Source organism: Passer domesticus, chromosome 2 (genome assembly GCF_036417665.1).
Source record: "Passer domesticus isolate bPasDom1 chromosome 2, bPasDom1.hap1, whole genome shotgun sequence".
In the NCBI taxonomy this organism is placed as follows: domain Eukaryota; kingdom Metazoa; phylum Chordata; class Aves; order Passeriformes; family Passeridae; genus Passer; species Passer domesticus.
The window spans coordinates 20,586,113-20,602,954 of record NC_087475.1 but is presented as its reverse complement, the minus strand read 5'-3'; the positions used below and the strand labels follow the sequence as shown (position 1 = coordinate 20,602,954).

Genomic DNA, 16,842 nt, shown 5'->3' with positions numbered 1-16,842 from the left:
GAGAGAAAACAATGTATCTCTGTAACTGCATGCACTTCCCAAACATATTAAATAACCATTTCTTCTGATCTCTTCTGATTGTTATAAATAAACTGATAATTTGTGTATTCAGATTATATTATTGTATTATTGTGACCAAGAACATTGCTCCTGGATGTTGTTCTGGTAATATTTTGGATGCCTATACTTTGAAAACCTTTCCCAGCCTGAATATTTCCTATTCAGAATGAAACCAACTGCAGCTCCCTGGACTAGTAAGAGATCTATGGCCACTTACTGCTCACAATTTCAAAGGCATAAACCCAGTTTAAAGAGCAGCTTCTCCTCTGCTCTCCCTAGACCATTCTCCAGAAATGCTTTCTTTATAGTGGCAGTTAATGAATGTTTTTTTAAGAATATTTGGAGAAAAATATTCTCGACAAAGTGTGCATAAAGAATGGCAGCAGTTTCATGTCAGCAACATTTCTGAGATTGTTAGAGTTGACTGCAAAGTTGGACTTCAGCTCTTGCAAATGCAAAGAAAGCTTGCAGGGCTGAGCAGCTTAAAGCTGACAGTGCACAGAAATGGTTTGGCAGGTCATGCAATGTTATTTTACTAAGCTGGTCACTAAAGCCATGCAAAAGCTAGTGTAACTGCTTAAAATGTTAAATTTTTCTTTATATACAAAGTTTACTATGTTGTAGAAAATTATGCAAACATTTGTCACAGTTTGAGGTGCCACATCCTTTCCCAGCTGTAATCTCAGAGCAACACAATTTTTCAGTGTACCAGCTGTGCCAAACAGAAGCATCATGGTTTTCAGACACTGCTACAAATCATTTGGATGGATGTTTCTGGTTCTCCATGATGCAGATGCAAAAAAAAAAAAATTGTGTTTAATTTTACCCTGAATTCTTTCCTGACAGAAAATGTTGCCCATATATTCCTGTCAGAATTTTGGATATGAACTTCATAGCATGGCACAGACACCTTCCAGTGACAGGAACAAGAGTTTAATCATTCATTTTCGTGGAATCAAAAATAAGACCACGACAGGCAAAACCAGACAGGGCTGCAAAACATCTTATCTGTCAATTTTTGATGTCTGGATTGCAATGATCATAGCTAAAATTCTAGTGACTTGAGGAACATGTGTCAACTGAATGTTTCTTGTTTAGTATTGCTTTCTATTTCAAAGCATACAGCAAACTGTCACAGATGTTAAAAACTTCTCGAATTTCATGCCCTCATGCTTAGCTGAATTCTTTCCTGTGAAAGATCCTTGACACTTTATTTAATATTTTTGTTTTGCTCTGCAGAAAATACAGACATAAGATGGAAAGATTAAAACATTTGTTTCTTTCCTGAGGCTTAAATGTTATTCCCCAATTTCCTCAGCCAATAGTTTTGTTTCCTCACTGTAAAGTAAACACCAGTGGACATTTTGTCAAATAATTTTCACTTGAAATTATTTTGCCTTTTTCCCCCCTTCCACTGTTTAAAAACTGCATCTATCTTTAGTTAAACTGAAATGCTATTCCAACTGGACGGGATACACTGTCACTCCTGAAACCGGCTCCGGGTCATGAAGAAGTAATGGGAAATCTTAACAGAAACTTCAGTGGCAGCTGGAAGGAGCCTGTGATGTGCACACTAATGGCTTTCTTTAAGCAGTGCCAAGGTCAATTTATCATTTGTTTCAGATTTTATTATTTGAGCTTATTCATAACATTGCACTATTTCAAAAGGATATGCACAATAAAATATAGTAAGAAACCAGAGAAATCTTGGTTCAGGAATAAAGGTATGGGATCAGTTCCTCCCTCTACCACAGATTGTCAGTGTGGCATTAAGCAACTTGCCTTAGTCCAAAGTCACACTCTATACCTTGAGTAAATATGAGGGAGTGGGAAATAATTTCAGTGGAGAAATGGCAATCAAAGCACCTGAGGATCTATCCAACTGATACCATGCAGTTATTATTCCAGTATTCACATATTCTTTTGTGTATTAAAAAAAGCAAAACCTCAAGATGAACATATATGCAGAAAATAAAAATATAGAACTATATTACCAGCAGCATATTCTGCTGTAATAATCTCAAGCATCCACTGGAATGATGGGAAGTTATCAATATTCCTCAGGAATAATTTTATATCAATCATTCTTTGCATATCAACATCAATCTTTGCATATTAATGTATACTTCATAGCTGGAAACTAAGACTGTTGGCTATATAAGCTGGTAGTAAGAAGTACAGCCAGAAACTGAAAAAAAAAGAAATGTCAGACAGATGTACTGAAGGAAAGAGGTGGTACAACAGCTACTGTCATTGGCACCAGCTGTGAAATACCAGCCCTTTTGTAACATGGGAAAAATTAGAAAATCAAAAGTAGAAATGTAAATCAGTCTGGCTGAACATTGAATTATTCTGTTCAAGAGAAAAAGGTTACAGACTTTTATCACTAGGCAAGGATAGACTTTTAGGTCTAATTTTTCAGTTATTTCACTCTTCCAGGAGGAAAACAACATGGAAAGAATAAAAAAACCTATGAATAGTTATGCATAAGTGCAACTGATCCTCCATAAAAGCATGTGAAAAATGTACTGAAAAGTCCAGCAGTTCTTTCAAAATCTCCAAAAAGCAAAGGGGCTGAATAGCAAAAGCTGTTCAATACTTAGATTTAAGGAGAAAGTAGGGAATGTAGAATGAATTTCTCTTAGCCTACAGTCAATATGCAGTATAAGCAACTTTCTTTGAGATGTAAGTGGAATTTACAGTATCATAAGCCTTCCCTTGTGGGTCCAGCCCTTTAGTCCACTAAAACATCATTACAGTTTAGCTCTATTGACATTTTCAGATGAGGAGCCAGCCACTGAAGTACTTACTGAGCTGAGTTTTTTCTCAAAGGGAAGAATTTCAAACAGAAAGATGTTTTGGGTTCAAAGAAAAATGAAAAGCACTCAATTTGTCTGCTCAGAAGTACTTTGCAAAAGACATGAACAGGGATTCCCCAGAGAACCAGTCTGTAATTACTCAGATACCCTGAGGATATCTGGGACCTCTGCCCCTCCAAGAAAAGCATAGATAATTCCAAACCTATGCCTATGCTTCCTGTTACTATTTGTGAAGTCAAATTTATGAGATTTGAAGCTGGTCTGAGTAATTTTTAAAACTTATTTCTCTAGTCCTGTTGCACTAGTCCTGTTACATTATCCTAGCTCAAAATTTTCACTCTCAAATCAATTTTTTCCCATGTGAGGTGAAAAATAAAACCTGAAGATTTTTACATATTTGATGTGTGGAAGAAGCTGAAATCTATTAAACTTTTTTTAAAAGGTAGAAACCAAAGATTTTTATATTTATAAATAATTTTATTAAAAATAACTCCATGCAGATGATAGTTTTTCAACTAGAAATGCACATACAGGTATCAATTAAACATAGTTTTTATTTTGGAGGGGTTTTTTTACACATTTACAAGCCTAATTAGCTCCCTGCTTTCTCTAACTGTGGCCACAGTTCTCAAACCATCTGCAAATTTCTCTTTTCAGTGACTTGTCAGTGCCTGCCCACTTGTTCAAAAATCAGCAGAACAGGATCCTAGGTCAACAACTAACAATGGCATCTTCTGTTTTCTACAATTCCTGACCCCATCTTGCATTCCTAAAATGCAATGGGGACTTTAGATACTCAAATCTTCTTACTTGCCAAAAGCAGAATAAAAGCAATGTGCTGTCAGCATGTTTTCCCTCTCTGTTTGAACGTAGCAATTTAATCACTTTCAGGAAATTCTCCAAAGTGATGAGCTTAGAAACAAGGGGTTTGATTCTCTCATTTCTCCCTCCAGAGTACTTTAATGGTACAGAGACATTATTTGTATTAATATATTAATTTTCAGGTTAAGAGCAAGCAGGCTTTTCTTGGAAGAGCATTGTGTTTTGCTAGCAATTTAAAGCTAGTGAGCGCAGATGATGTCTCAGGGATTCCACTTTGGCCCTTCCACTCAGGGAGGCACACGTTCCCCCTGCCTCACCACGCCTCCCTGCAGCTGCTGGCCCAGGCAGGGAAGGGATCCCAGTGGAGACCCTGCTGGGAGTTCACAGGCAGAACGTGCAGCAGATCACAGCAGCCTGTGGGGCACCCACATGGGTACCACTCTTCTGCCCAGGGTATTCCATAGAAATGCATCCCCTTCCAGGGCTGCCTGGTTGAAAGAGACCATGAGGTTTTCAAATTACCATGGGGATAATGGCAAAGAAAATATTGAGGCACACAATGCTATAAAGATGGAACCAGGCTGAAAACATCTGATCAACGTGAGAGAGTAGAAAGAGAAAAACAATGTAAGGCCCAGACCTTGCCCTGCTTTGATGAGACAAGTCCTGAGTCCTCATTTTCATGGGTAACTGGAGAAGCTAAAGGAATGCAGTATGGGTCAAACAAGTTAGGAACAAATCCCAACAAAGACTATGGCTCCCTGAACATGCTCAGAAACTTCAGCTACTGCAGTGGTACCAATACAACTTTCTGCAAAACTCCCCATCCTTCTGCTTTTTTTCAGATGAGAAAAAATAGGATGTTCTCCCAGCTGAAAGAGAACATCCTATAAGCAAGTAGGAGCTGCTCATTATATTTCAGTTCCTGAGCATCTCTAACTTAATTTTGGTGCTGAATGGGGTGCATTCAGTAGGAATCTTCCTCCTTTGAAAATATCACCATGACTGATGAAAAGGACAGAGAAGATAAACATCACAAAATGCTGTCAGCGTAAATGTAGGGGATATATATTAACTTTGATGTAAGCCTTTTATGGCATACATAAAAATAAATGACCTTAAAAGTTAATACCAATCACCAAGTACATATATGTGAAATCACAAGAGCCATCAGTGAGTTACAGATCTCTATCTGAGTAACAGGACCCACGTGCTATAGCTCTGTATAAATCATATTTACATAATCTGGCTGTGCTCCCTTACACATATCTCTGCAAAGCATCATTTCATTATCAAGACTGTTTCTTCCCTGTGAAATGTAAATCTTGCAATAGGGGCCTGCTGAGATGCAGGGTTGAGTGCAATGTGACTCCACCATGCTAATTAACTAACAGGCAGGCTCAATCTCAAAGTAAATGTCAATCCATGTGATTAGAGAAATTGCTGCACTGGCATTTTCTTTACTGCCTAAAGAAAGCTACTTCAGAGTCATTCTTTACTTCAAATGCCAGACTACAACACACTCTCTAGTCCTAGGCTACCATTCTTAGTTGCTCTATCATTATCCTGATTTGTTAATTTTCTCCTTTTGAAAAGTCAAATATTACAGGATAACATTATAGTATGTGTGTATTTATATATATAATAGGTGACATTATCAAGATGCATAATTTAACACGAGTTCTTGAAAATGGTACAATTAAACATAAGACAAAAGAAGATAGTACAAGAGACTAGAAAGAAATCACACTGCAACAAAAACAAACTTGGTGAGGAGAATAGCATAACTTAGAGCTCTCTCTAGTGTATGTCAAAAAAAGACATGGCCTAACTCATAAAGTAAAACATTATTATTATCTATCCCAGAAATGATTTAGGATAATTTTCTTGCAGTATAAAGAATTGAAGCATGTAGTTTTAAAGCCATCAGCTTGCTTCCCCCCCCTCCCCCCCTGTACTATCTAAAAGCATTTTTCACAAAAATTTTTTTACCAAAACTTTCAAACAAAACAGCTGCAACCTAAGACACTTGTTCCTTCTCTTCAAAGGGCAGAGACAAGGCAAGTGCAACCTGTAGGTAAATATGTCAGGCCTCAAATCGCCATCCCAGATTCTTTCCACACAAGTTCCATCTTTACATTTGTGTCAGGATCCCCACTTCCATTAAGTTCCTACGGGCAAAGTGGATCAGGCTCAGGAGCCATAATTTAGCATTGGTGGAAATCACTTCTGATAAACAGAAAAGTGGCATTTGGTTTTGTCTGTAGCTCCTCAGGTTAGAGACATCAATTCCCTTCTGCACACACGTAGAGGTTCTCTTTATTGTTGTCATGGTTTAGCCCCATAGAGCCAACCACCAAGCTCTATGGAAATGCTCACTCATTCCCCCACCAGCAGGAACAGGGAGAGAATGGGAAGAGTAAAAGATAGAAAACTCATGGGTTGAGATAAACACAGTTTAATAGCAAAAGTAAAAGCTGCACACACAAGCAAAGCAAAACCAGGAACTCATTCACTGCTTCCCACGGGCAGGCAGGTGTTCAGACATCGCCAGGAGAACAGAGCTCTACCATGTGTCACAGTGACTTAGGAAGACAAATTCCATCACTCTGAATGTCCCCCCCTTCCTTCTTCTTCCCCCCACTTTATATACTGAGCATGATGTCAGACGGTCTGGAATATCCTTTGCTCAGCTGGGGTCACCTGTCCCAGCTGTGTCTCTGCTCCCAGACTCCCATTCATCACCAAGGTCCTCACCAGCATGGCAGCAGGAAAGGCAGAAAAGGCCTTGGCTGTGTGTAACCATCACTCAGCAATAACAAAACCATTTCTGTGTTATCAGTCCTGTGCTCAACACAAATACAAAACAAGCCCCATACCAGCCACTGTGAAGGATGTTAACTCTACTACAGCCAAAGCAGCACAACTGTTTATGATTTCAGCCTCTCTCAGCAGCAAAACCCTTATTCACTCACATCACCCCTGGAACCATGCAGACTAACAGACTTTTCAGGAATGGTCTTTGATCCCTCTCCTGGATGGCCCACATTAGGGTTACATTGCATTCACTAGGTAAGAATCTTGACCTTCTCAACTTTTTACCTCTGAGGAAGGGGAATAGCTCAGCAGACTAGCTCTTGTTTCACAATCAATGAGAAAATTGGTTATATACATGAAAAAAAAGTTGATCAAAACAAGCCAGATATACTAGCAGCAGCTCTACATAGAAAAGTGATATTTCACTGAAAATCTACTTGACAAATAGCTACCAGAAAGAATTTTTCCAAATATGGTGATGTGCACTAAAGTGTGATGATTGTTTCCACTTGGTTTAAGACAGAAATGTATAAATTTTTTCCTGAAGTAAATATACTCTTTTCTCTCTTCTAGTCCCAAAATATTAAGATAATATCCAGCTCCTGGGAAAAAGAAATGAGCACTTTCCTTCTCTTCTAATTAATGGGTATCACCATGTCTTGAAAACTCCTCTTGTCAAAACATGTGTAACTTGTAGCAGTTTGCTATTAGTAATGATGTTAACAATGACCTGTCAAATTAACTAAAAACAAGCGAATTAGGATTGCTTGTGAAACAGACAGAAAGCCTGATGGGAATGTCAAAACTAACAGAAGAGCTTCAACTCTGGTGGTCTTCTAGGATTATATATGACATACTTTGAAAGGTCAGAAACAGTTAATCAGCTTAACATAGAAGACTTGACCAGAATTGTCACTTCAGAAAGACTTCTAAGCATTATACATGCCTTGGTTTAAAAAAAAACCAAAACACCAAAAACCAAAAAAGTGCTTATTATGAAAAATCTCTTCAGTGCATTTTGACATATTCTGTTATAATAATATTTCTGTACCACAGACCTGTCTAGACATTAGAAGGACCATTATTCATTACAATAATTCACCACCACCTCACCAGAGTAACTCTTATGTTCCTTAATTGAATGAATAGAAGATTTAGATTAATAAAATAATTCTTGAACCCAGGGTTTTCTTGAGGAAATAGAGAGTTTTCCAGGACATATTTCCACTTAAATGTAAGTAGCATCTGCAAAAAAACCCATTAAATGGGAGCTTTGGGAGCATACACACAAAGATCTGAATGTAAACCTCTGTTTTGAAAGCATAGCTGCTAATCTCCTGCCTAAAAGGAATGCTCTTCTTTGTCTATCCTTGTTCAAATACAGATATATAACAAGAAAAAAACCCAACAAAAAAACCACCATCCCCCAAAGTACATACCTGAATATCAACGAAAGAATCTACATTTTTTACAGAAATGCAATATTGTCAAATCTGCAGATTTTAATTATGTGTTTTCTTAAAACATTTCATATTAAAATATATTGGTATGTCACTACAAGCAATACCACAAACCAGTGGAATTTGAATATTATATTTATTATTAAATACAAAATAATCTTCATTTTCAATACTTGCAATAGATTTAGAAAGACATATTCTCACATTATCTGGATTTCACATAAGCATCCAAAACATTCCACTTTTCACTGTCTTGAAAACAGAAAAGGAGGCTGAGGTTTATGTCTAAAGACCTGACTCTGGGTCACAAAAGGAGAACTCAAAAGAAAGAGGCAGAGTTAGTTGCTAAGAGACCACAGCTACTGAACACATGCTGTTACCTAATGGCATGCGATGGAGGCTTTGCAGCGAGAGAATGTGTAATGTATCTCTATGTACCAATAACGCCTGCCATTTACTGAGGGCAAAATACCATAATAATAGTGCAGGAGGCCCCTCATTGTCAGCTGAACCATACAAATGCTTAAAAAAACGATCCAAAAACAAAACCAACAAAAAAAAATCCCCTCTAAAAGTTGTGAGGATTAAGCCCCCTTGAATTCATTATTATTTCTTCATGTGCTTTTAAGTTACTAAATTATTACATAATTCACATCTCTGCTACTAATTTATTGATATGAATTTGTATCTTATAATCAGCAGTATAAATTTCCACAACACTGAAACATAGAAAAGAAAGGAGTCTGCACCAGCCTGATCATTCCAGAACTAAAACGTTTGTATGTGATGTTCAGATAATAGAATACCACCCTTTTCTGCAACAAGCTTTTAACTGGCAGAGTCCTTTTTAGAAAAAGCCAGCTTTGGGCTTCACCCTGAATACATGGCAGCACAATGCTGGAAGCATAGAAAAGGCAAACTACTTCAACATTTACCAGGTTGAGATTACAAAACCCAAAAACTTTTTTTAAAATTCTATTTAGAAATTTATTTTCCATATTTATACTGCTTTTTGAACTTAAAAGTTTCTTTATGCACCAAAATGTTGCAGATATCTCAGGAATATCATGTAGAGAATAGATGGCACTTCTGCAGCTCCTCTGCTCTAAAAGGTCTCAGATATGCCTTTTTCTTAAGCAAAACATTCATTCTGTCTCCCATATCACTTTCTTCTTCTTCTTACTCCTCAACTGTTAATCTGCCTGAATTTGCATAAGAATAGGCAGGTGTGGAGCTGTGAGCAAACCCAGCCATGCTCAGCTAAGCCATTCCTGCTCAACCACTCTGCCTGTAACTAGATTCAGCATCCTTTTACAAGTATGTCTGTCCTCTGGCTATAAAAGGCCAGTGTAAAACTAGCTGAAACCAACAACTAAAGTTGCCTATAATGAAACAAAATTAATTCCACATGTGCTGTCATAATCACAGAAGAGTTCAGGCCATCTAGTCCAGCCTCCCTGAAAGGAGCAGAGACATCTTCAAGTTGCCCAGAGCCCCATCCACTCTGACTTTGAATGTCTCCAGGGATTGAGGCATCTACCACCTCTCTAGGTAACCTGTTCCACCATCACTATTCTCAGTTTAAGAATCATTTTATTTGTATCTATGCTGAATCTACTCACTGTTAGTTTAAACCTGTACCACTTGTCCTACCAAATGTGAATGTGGATAAGGTAACACATGGGGTTACCAAGATCCAGGACACAGATGTACATGCTGTTACTTACATTTATTTATGAAATTTATGCAACTTAGCTCTAGCAAAAACAGGTAGGATGCTTACAGAATAAAATCTAAACCAGGATATTTCCATTCTTTTCCCTTGCAACATCACACTGAAAAGGCAGCTTTAAGGTTTCTTGCACAAAGCCTATGCAGAGCCTTTTCCCAGCACTGCTCTTCTCCATGCCAGTGGCTTTTCCAGAATACAGCATCCAGAAAGAAAGTGAAGCTCTTGTTCCTGGAATGGGGAATACTGATGCTCTCTTGAAGATGTGAATCTGCTCTAATTATTCATTCACAGAGCTACAATGAATATTTGCTTCTTAGCAAAATTATTGTACTAATAAAGTGTAATTGTTCCTTTGCAGCTATTGTGGTCAGTAACAAATCCAGCTTGCATGAATGTGCACTCTATTCTTATGCCAAAATTCTCAAAGAAACAAAATATTGTGACATTCTTCCCTTAATGTGTGTGTTTAATTACTGATAAAAGAAATGGGAGTTATAAATGTGAACTAAAGCAAAATTCTGAGTATTCACCTAAATTCAATGAAGTTATTTCCCTCCCCAGAAATTCCTGAAGCTAATTGTTGTTTCCTTTAAATATTCACAAGAGAGGAGGCAGAATTTTCAATCTGTTCAATTCTAGTACCTTTTTTGTTCACTCAAAAAACTAAAATTTCTGGAAAAAAATAAATAGCCCTATGCCTATAATTTGGATCAATGTCCACAATCAAGATAGAAAAAGGTTCAGAGAGCAGAACCTTTCCAACTCAAACACCAAACTCGCAACATAAAGGCAATGAACCATGCATTTAATTTTCAAGATGATTCAATCAGAATATTAAAATGCATTATGATTATAAGACACAGCTAAAAATCCACATCTGCCTTATATCCATAAAATCTTTAAGTGATTTAATAAGTCAACAGGATTTCCAAATTAAACTTACAAATGCTTATGTATAATCAACAAAATCAGCACATGCATGTGTATGTATATGCTTGAGCATTTTAAGCAGAACAGCTTTTATCTGTGAATAAATTCATTATGAGTTATAGTCTTCCAACAGTTATGTTTGCAAGAGCAATAATCATGGTTCTGACTCCACTGTAGTCATTTGAAAACCTCCATTTTCTTTTAAAAGGGTCATCTCTCTTGCAAGGGTACTAAACATAAATAGGTTTGGAACTATAAGTATTCTTAGGTAAATATAAGAATAAGACCAATTCAGGTCTTAATAAATACAGGCATGGAAGTAAGACCAATTGACCTGAGTTTCCATTTCTACCTCCAAACAGTCACCACTTCAGAAAAGGGCAGATGGTTGCATGCATCAAATAAATTCTATAAATTATATTGCACTATTGTGCAATATAATTTACCACCATGTAATCTGTCCTCTAGTAATGTTTTTCATAGTGCTAAAGAGGTATACTGTAGAAAGCATCTGTTATTTTGCATTTCAGTAATCATTTAAATTGAGAAAAATACGTGTTTGTTCCAACAGAAGTAAAAGCCTGACATAAGGCTTGGGATTAATTTGGGGTTTTTGAGTTCAGGAGAGTAGCATGATTTCCTTAATCTTACTGTAGAGATTGAGACTATGAGAGAAAAGGTGTGCTTGTATCGTGTAGACCATGAAAAACACACCTTTGAGAATTGAGCCTGTTGCACAGAACCACATTACACACATAGCATGCATTCTTTGCAATAAAGATCTACATTTCAAAGAAGCAGTTAAAGCCTTTCCTGAGCAGGTTGCAAATCCCTCTAAGAGTTGCACAAACCGAAGCCACTTTGACCTTTCTGTGATGGATTGCACGTGGAAGGTTTTCTAAGGAATTTGAGTGCCAACACCTGTTCCAATGAAAAAGGGGCTCACAGTTTCTGGCTCTGGAAATTCAATTTCATAGAAAAGGGTCTTTGACTTTTGGTCTTGAATTGTCATTTTCCACAATTTGACACTAAACACAATAATCCAGACATGTGAAAAAACCTACTAGAATCTGCACAAAATGCTATTGAGCTAGAGGCTTCCTAGTAAAAAATTAGAATTATATTTTCATTCTATGCCACAGAATGAAAGCATATTTCTGACTTTCCATTGATTTATATATCTATTTGTAACAAATGAAAAAGAGCTATTTATACTGTATCACTAATGGAATCTTACAGAAGTTGCTAAACAACTTGAAAATTAAAATAAGTAAAATTTCTTTTCAATCTGTTATAATTTACCCCTTCCTTTTGCCTAGGATATATAGTCAAAAACACCATATGTGATTACTTCTGACCTCTGAAAGCAAAAGAGTTTTCTACCAATGTATCTAATCTCTGTAACCAGTTCAATCTTAAAAATTTTCTCTCACTTACCTTAGTGTCATGTAATTTTGAAAGACTATAAAAATAGGCAATTAATTAATTTGATTTACAAATTTAAAAGTACTTAATAAGTAGTGGGAGTTCATAGTTTAGGAAAGCAATATACATGTTCTGGCCATCCTACTTGAGTTAACAATAGCACCTACACCATTTCAAGTATTCTCTTTGCTCCTGGTTCTCTGGAAAAGGGGACACAAAACCCCAGTAAATCCCACTGGCAGAAAGAAAAACACTGGGGGGCCCTGAAGTGATGCTCGGCTAGACCTTTGAAAGCCCCACCATGAGTTTCCTCCACAGCTCCTGGGGTGCTTCCAAAGGAAATTCAGTAATTCCAGGTGTGGACACAGACACAGAGATCAGGGCCCTCCTGGCTCAGGCTCAGAGCCCAGGGCAGGCAGGTCCTGCACAGAGCACAAGTGGTACCAACAAAGGTCCCGCAGCAGAGCATCCTCACACATGAGCTGGACCAGGAGCAGCACGTGCAGCAGCTCAGACCACAGGGCACAGGGAGGTGCAGGCCACAGTTTTATTTGTGACTCATCATTTAGGTGAAATAAAGCTAAGAAATATGACCATGACTGAAAAGGTAGCAAGAAATTGTTGATGCTTGGAACCCTGTGTTCTCACAGGGTTCTAAAAGCTTCAATATCTGAGAGTAAGTAGCAGACAGGACAGAGAATGGAGAAATGATATCCTGCTCTTGCTGATGTCCATCTATTTGAGAGTCCAGAACAAACTCAGATGCTGCTTACTCTTGCATTTTGGTTTCCTAATCTTGAATTTCAATATTAAATCTGAAAGTAATACTGATTCAGGAGGCATTCGAAGGATTACCTGAAAATATATACTGAGCAAAGCTAATAACTGGAACAGAGTGTGAAAGTTTTAAGTGCTAATAGGAGAAAGACAAACAGTAAGATACTAAAAGCAGCAGCATTTAACCAATCTCAGAGACAAAGCACTTATCTTTAATGAACAAATAGCAGGGAGAAAAGGCAGGGGCACACACTAGTCATAACAATTACATCAAGAGTCTCTCTGTCGCTAGCTGTCACAAAGACCAAGGAGGAACAGAGCAGATTTATTGCTAGGCTTGTGTAGAGGCTAATCACTAATTCCTGCTGATAGTTTGAAATGTTTTGGATGGTTGATTTTGTCCTATTACCAGACAGAAACTATCAGCCACTACCGAGAAAACAAACACTCTGGCACATACAATATTCCTGATCAATTACCAGGCAGCACAAGGACCGGGCTCAGCTGCTCATCATTTCAGCCATTCACCAGCAGATGGGACTTACAGCATATTAGTATTTCAATTAGTCATCATCCTTATATACTTCATTAGAAAAACCCAATACACTAACTAAAGACATTCAAGAAAGCTCTTTTTTTGTTTGTTTTTTTGACAAATACGTTCCAATTCTAAGAGTCAGGTCTGAGTCTAAGGGAATGACAAACTGATTCAATAGCTCTTCACTGCTTGAATTTGAGCTGACTTTTGCCATGGCCCAAGTTTTGTCTCTTCATCAATTTCTGTTCTGTATGAAATCAGATTCATGCAGAGGCTAGCTGTTGAATCAGTTTGTCTTTCACTTAGACACCTGTGAAATTAACTAATTTACTGACATTCAACACTGAAAAATCCAACAAAACAAAACAAAAACATACCAACAAACAAAAAAGCAAACAAAAAAGGCAAAACAAAACAAACAAACCAAAAAACTCCAAATCCACCAACCAAAGAAAATCAACAAAAAAATCATAGTCATACAAGCAGCAGCACAGGACCCCCAGCCCCCTACAGCTTCCATGGCTGAGCCCCAGCTAAGGATGAGCAAGCAGCTCTGCTCTTTGCATTTTCATTTCCACAGGGAAAAGAGCTTCCACAAGTTGCTATTTCAAGAGCTTGCCAGAGGCAAGAACAATGGTGCAAAATGTTCATAACTACACGTTGCACATGAGGCACCAAGCAGGAATCAGTTTATTAGTGTTGTCAATCTACTTTGATAAGTACTGGGAAGCCTACAATGAAAGGCTTTGTTTCTTCACTTTTCATGAGGCACCTAATTGTCATGGTTATTTTTACTCTCGGTGTCTTACAGTTTGATGTTGAACACAATCAAGTTCCCAGCCTCCATCTAAGCCCATGTGCATACAACCCCATACTCCCACCATGCCTAAGTGACTGTTCAGTTTCAGATTACTGCCAATTAAAACACAGAAGAAGAAGAGGTCCAGGAAGGAGATCACATTGCACCAAGGTAGGACACATATTATTCTATTTAAAATGACTGTAGATGTACTTGAGACAAGGAAAGCTGTGAGGTTTACATTTTAGGAGAAGGAATCAATTATCTTGCTGCTCAAGGAGAAGAAGGTTTTAAAAGAACTCATATGGCACAGTGGAAGACATCATCTTTCACTGCAGCCAGCATCAGCTTATAGGCAGAGCAAGAAAGAAAACAAGCAGGAGAAAGGGACTGGAAGAAGGAATAAGAAAGTATTTTAGCTCCTGGATAACTATTTATTACTAGTGACCATAAATCAACAGAAAGGGAAAAAAACCCAACAATATTTGTCTATACAGATACTGTTCTTATTAAGCAAAATCTGAAATTTTGATGTAAATTATTTGTAAAATAATTCCAGCATGGAAAGCCTCTCTTGTGCATACTCTTGATTTAGTAACACAAGGTCTTTATTTTTGCTCAATTTGACCTCAAGCCCTGCAGCCAATTTCTATTTTTTAGTAAGAATAGATGCTCTACTTCTCTGACTGGACTCCATACTTCTATCCACAGGTTTGTTTCCCATGCAGGGAAACACAAGATGCTTTTTCACTAATTTCCTGTTGTATTTTTATAACATTACCTAAAAGTCACACTGTTAGGTCTTAACCCCTATTGATACCTTTTTTTCTCTTTTCACTAGAGATGTAGTAAAAAATAATAAAAAACAGGCAGATGATATCTATGTTATTGAATTTTGAACATAATTTAGTTGGATTTCAGGTTTTGTTTCTAGAAACTCTAGGAAAAGTATAAGGGTTTCAAGAATGCAACTCATACACTGTCAGAACATAACAAGAGGAGTGAACTGCTTAAAATCCATACACAGCCAATTAACTTATATGGCACACAAATGATTACAGATGTTTCAAAAATGTAACCTTTTCCCTGTTCATGTTTAGAATTCACACTGACAAAATTCCCACCTCCAGTTCCAGCCACTTTGAAAAGGCTCCTCAAATGGTGTGCACAGATATAACATGCAAATGCTTGCATTAGTTGATTAAGCAATGTTGTGTGGCTGAAGCTGTGACAGTCACTAGGTCATCAGTGTCTCAGGAGTGTGTGACATGCTGAGAATGCTCCCCAGCACAGGCTTCACCCAGAACTGCTGTGTTTTCATCCCCCAGGAAAGTACAGCAACAGTAATCCTGCCTCATCATCCTAATATTTAACAGCTGCAAATTCTAAGTCCTTATCTTTTGTTTATTTGTGTCTTGTTGTTTTGTGGTGGGATTTTTAACCCCTCTCAACAGCCACTGAGGAATTGCATAGCATAGATGGATTTAGGCACAAAGGGCATCTGGGGCAACCTCCAGATTAAAGCAGGAATAATCAAACCTTCTAGGACTGTCATGCCAGAGGTCATACCTTCCAAAGAGAGTTTATCTCACAGAAGGCTCTCCACTTCTCTGCAAAACAGCATCTCAGTGAGGGACACATTTTTTCCATGCCTTTAAAACAACCACAGGGTTGGATTAAGGGATGCTAATGGGAAGTCCCACATCTAATGTGGAGGCGTGGGAGGGAAGATGGAGGAGAAATAAAGCAGAATCCCATTCTGTTTCATCCTGATCCAGTGAACAGAGAGGAGGAAGACAGCAGCCACATGAAGGAGCAAGAGGGAACACAGAAACCAAAAGCCTGTGTGAGGAAACCAATTCCAGCTCCCCAAATCTGGTGTCATCCAGAGTGCAAATATCCTTCAACACAGCACTGCTTGGCCTTCCCTCTCCTCTGCCAGGTCTCAGAGCTGCTTTACGTGTGATGCTGCAGGGTGTGCAGCATGGACACCCACTCAAGTCCTGGAATGGCAGAGACCTGCCAGGAGCACAGTTCCGTGGGGCTGGGACAGAGTGTGCTCCCCTGGAAGCTGTGGGGCAATACCAACATCACAGACACACTGACCACAAGGGCCTGTCCTCCCATCTGCACTTTTGTCCTCTTGAATGGCTTTCACCTCTTTCATACTGCACAAAGAATGGCAATATTTGACCTAATAATCCATAACTGTTTATCAGAGTCCTTACAAAGACAAAAAATAATTTTTCTCATTTAAAATGGTGCTCTTGATGTTGGCCCATTTTTATTTTCATTAACAAAACTAAGCATTGTCTGGTGTAATAAAAATGAGACTCATAATATTACTTGCAATGAATAGTTTGAGCTGGAAAAAACCTCTCACTTCAGCAATAAATTGTCTTCAAGAGTAATTTTCTTGCCTCACGCTACAACACTGCCCCCTAAATACATTTTCTCTTAAATAAGAGCAATAACTATTTCTCTTATTTAAGAAAAGAATAATTCTTTTTCTTGTTTAAGAAAGAGAATATTTCTGCAAGATTAGTTCCTCCTGCTTTGAGAAACAGAAGTCTCAGCTTCCCAGTGACGTTTGACATTTTTTGAATGTTTTAGTATTTTATTGCTCATAAGTGATCCATTATTTTATACAAAAGCTATACTGA

At 37.9% G+C, this 16,842-nt stretch overlaps 1 protein-coding gene and 1 long non-coding RNA gene across 2 annotated transcripts in view; one reads left to right on the top strand and one right to left on the bottom strand.

Annotated features, from left to right (window-relative positions):
• The window catches only part of MID1 (midline 1), a 236,795-nt gene that overhangs the window by 190,385 nt on the left and 29,568 nt on the right, over positions 1-16,842 (bottom strand). The window lies entirely within an intron of this gene.
• Positions 1-16,842, top strand: part of LOC135293492 (uncharacterized) — a 31,663-nt gene that overhangs the window by 8,668 nt on the left and 6,153 nt on the right. Inside the window, exon 2 of the long non-coding RNA XR_010355607.1 lies at positions 14,192-14,350. This is a non-coding gene — a long non-coding RNA (uncharacterized LOC135293492). The remainder of the gene's footprint in view (positions 1-14,191; positions 14,351-16,842) is intronic.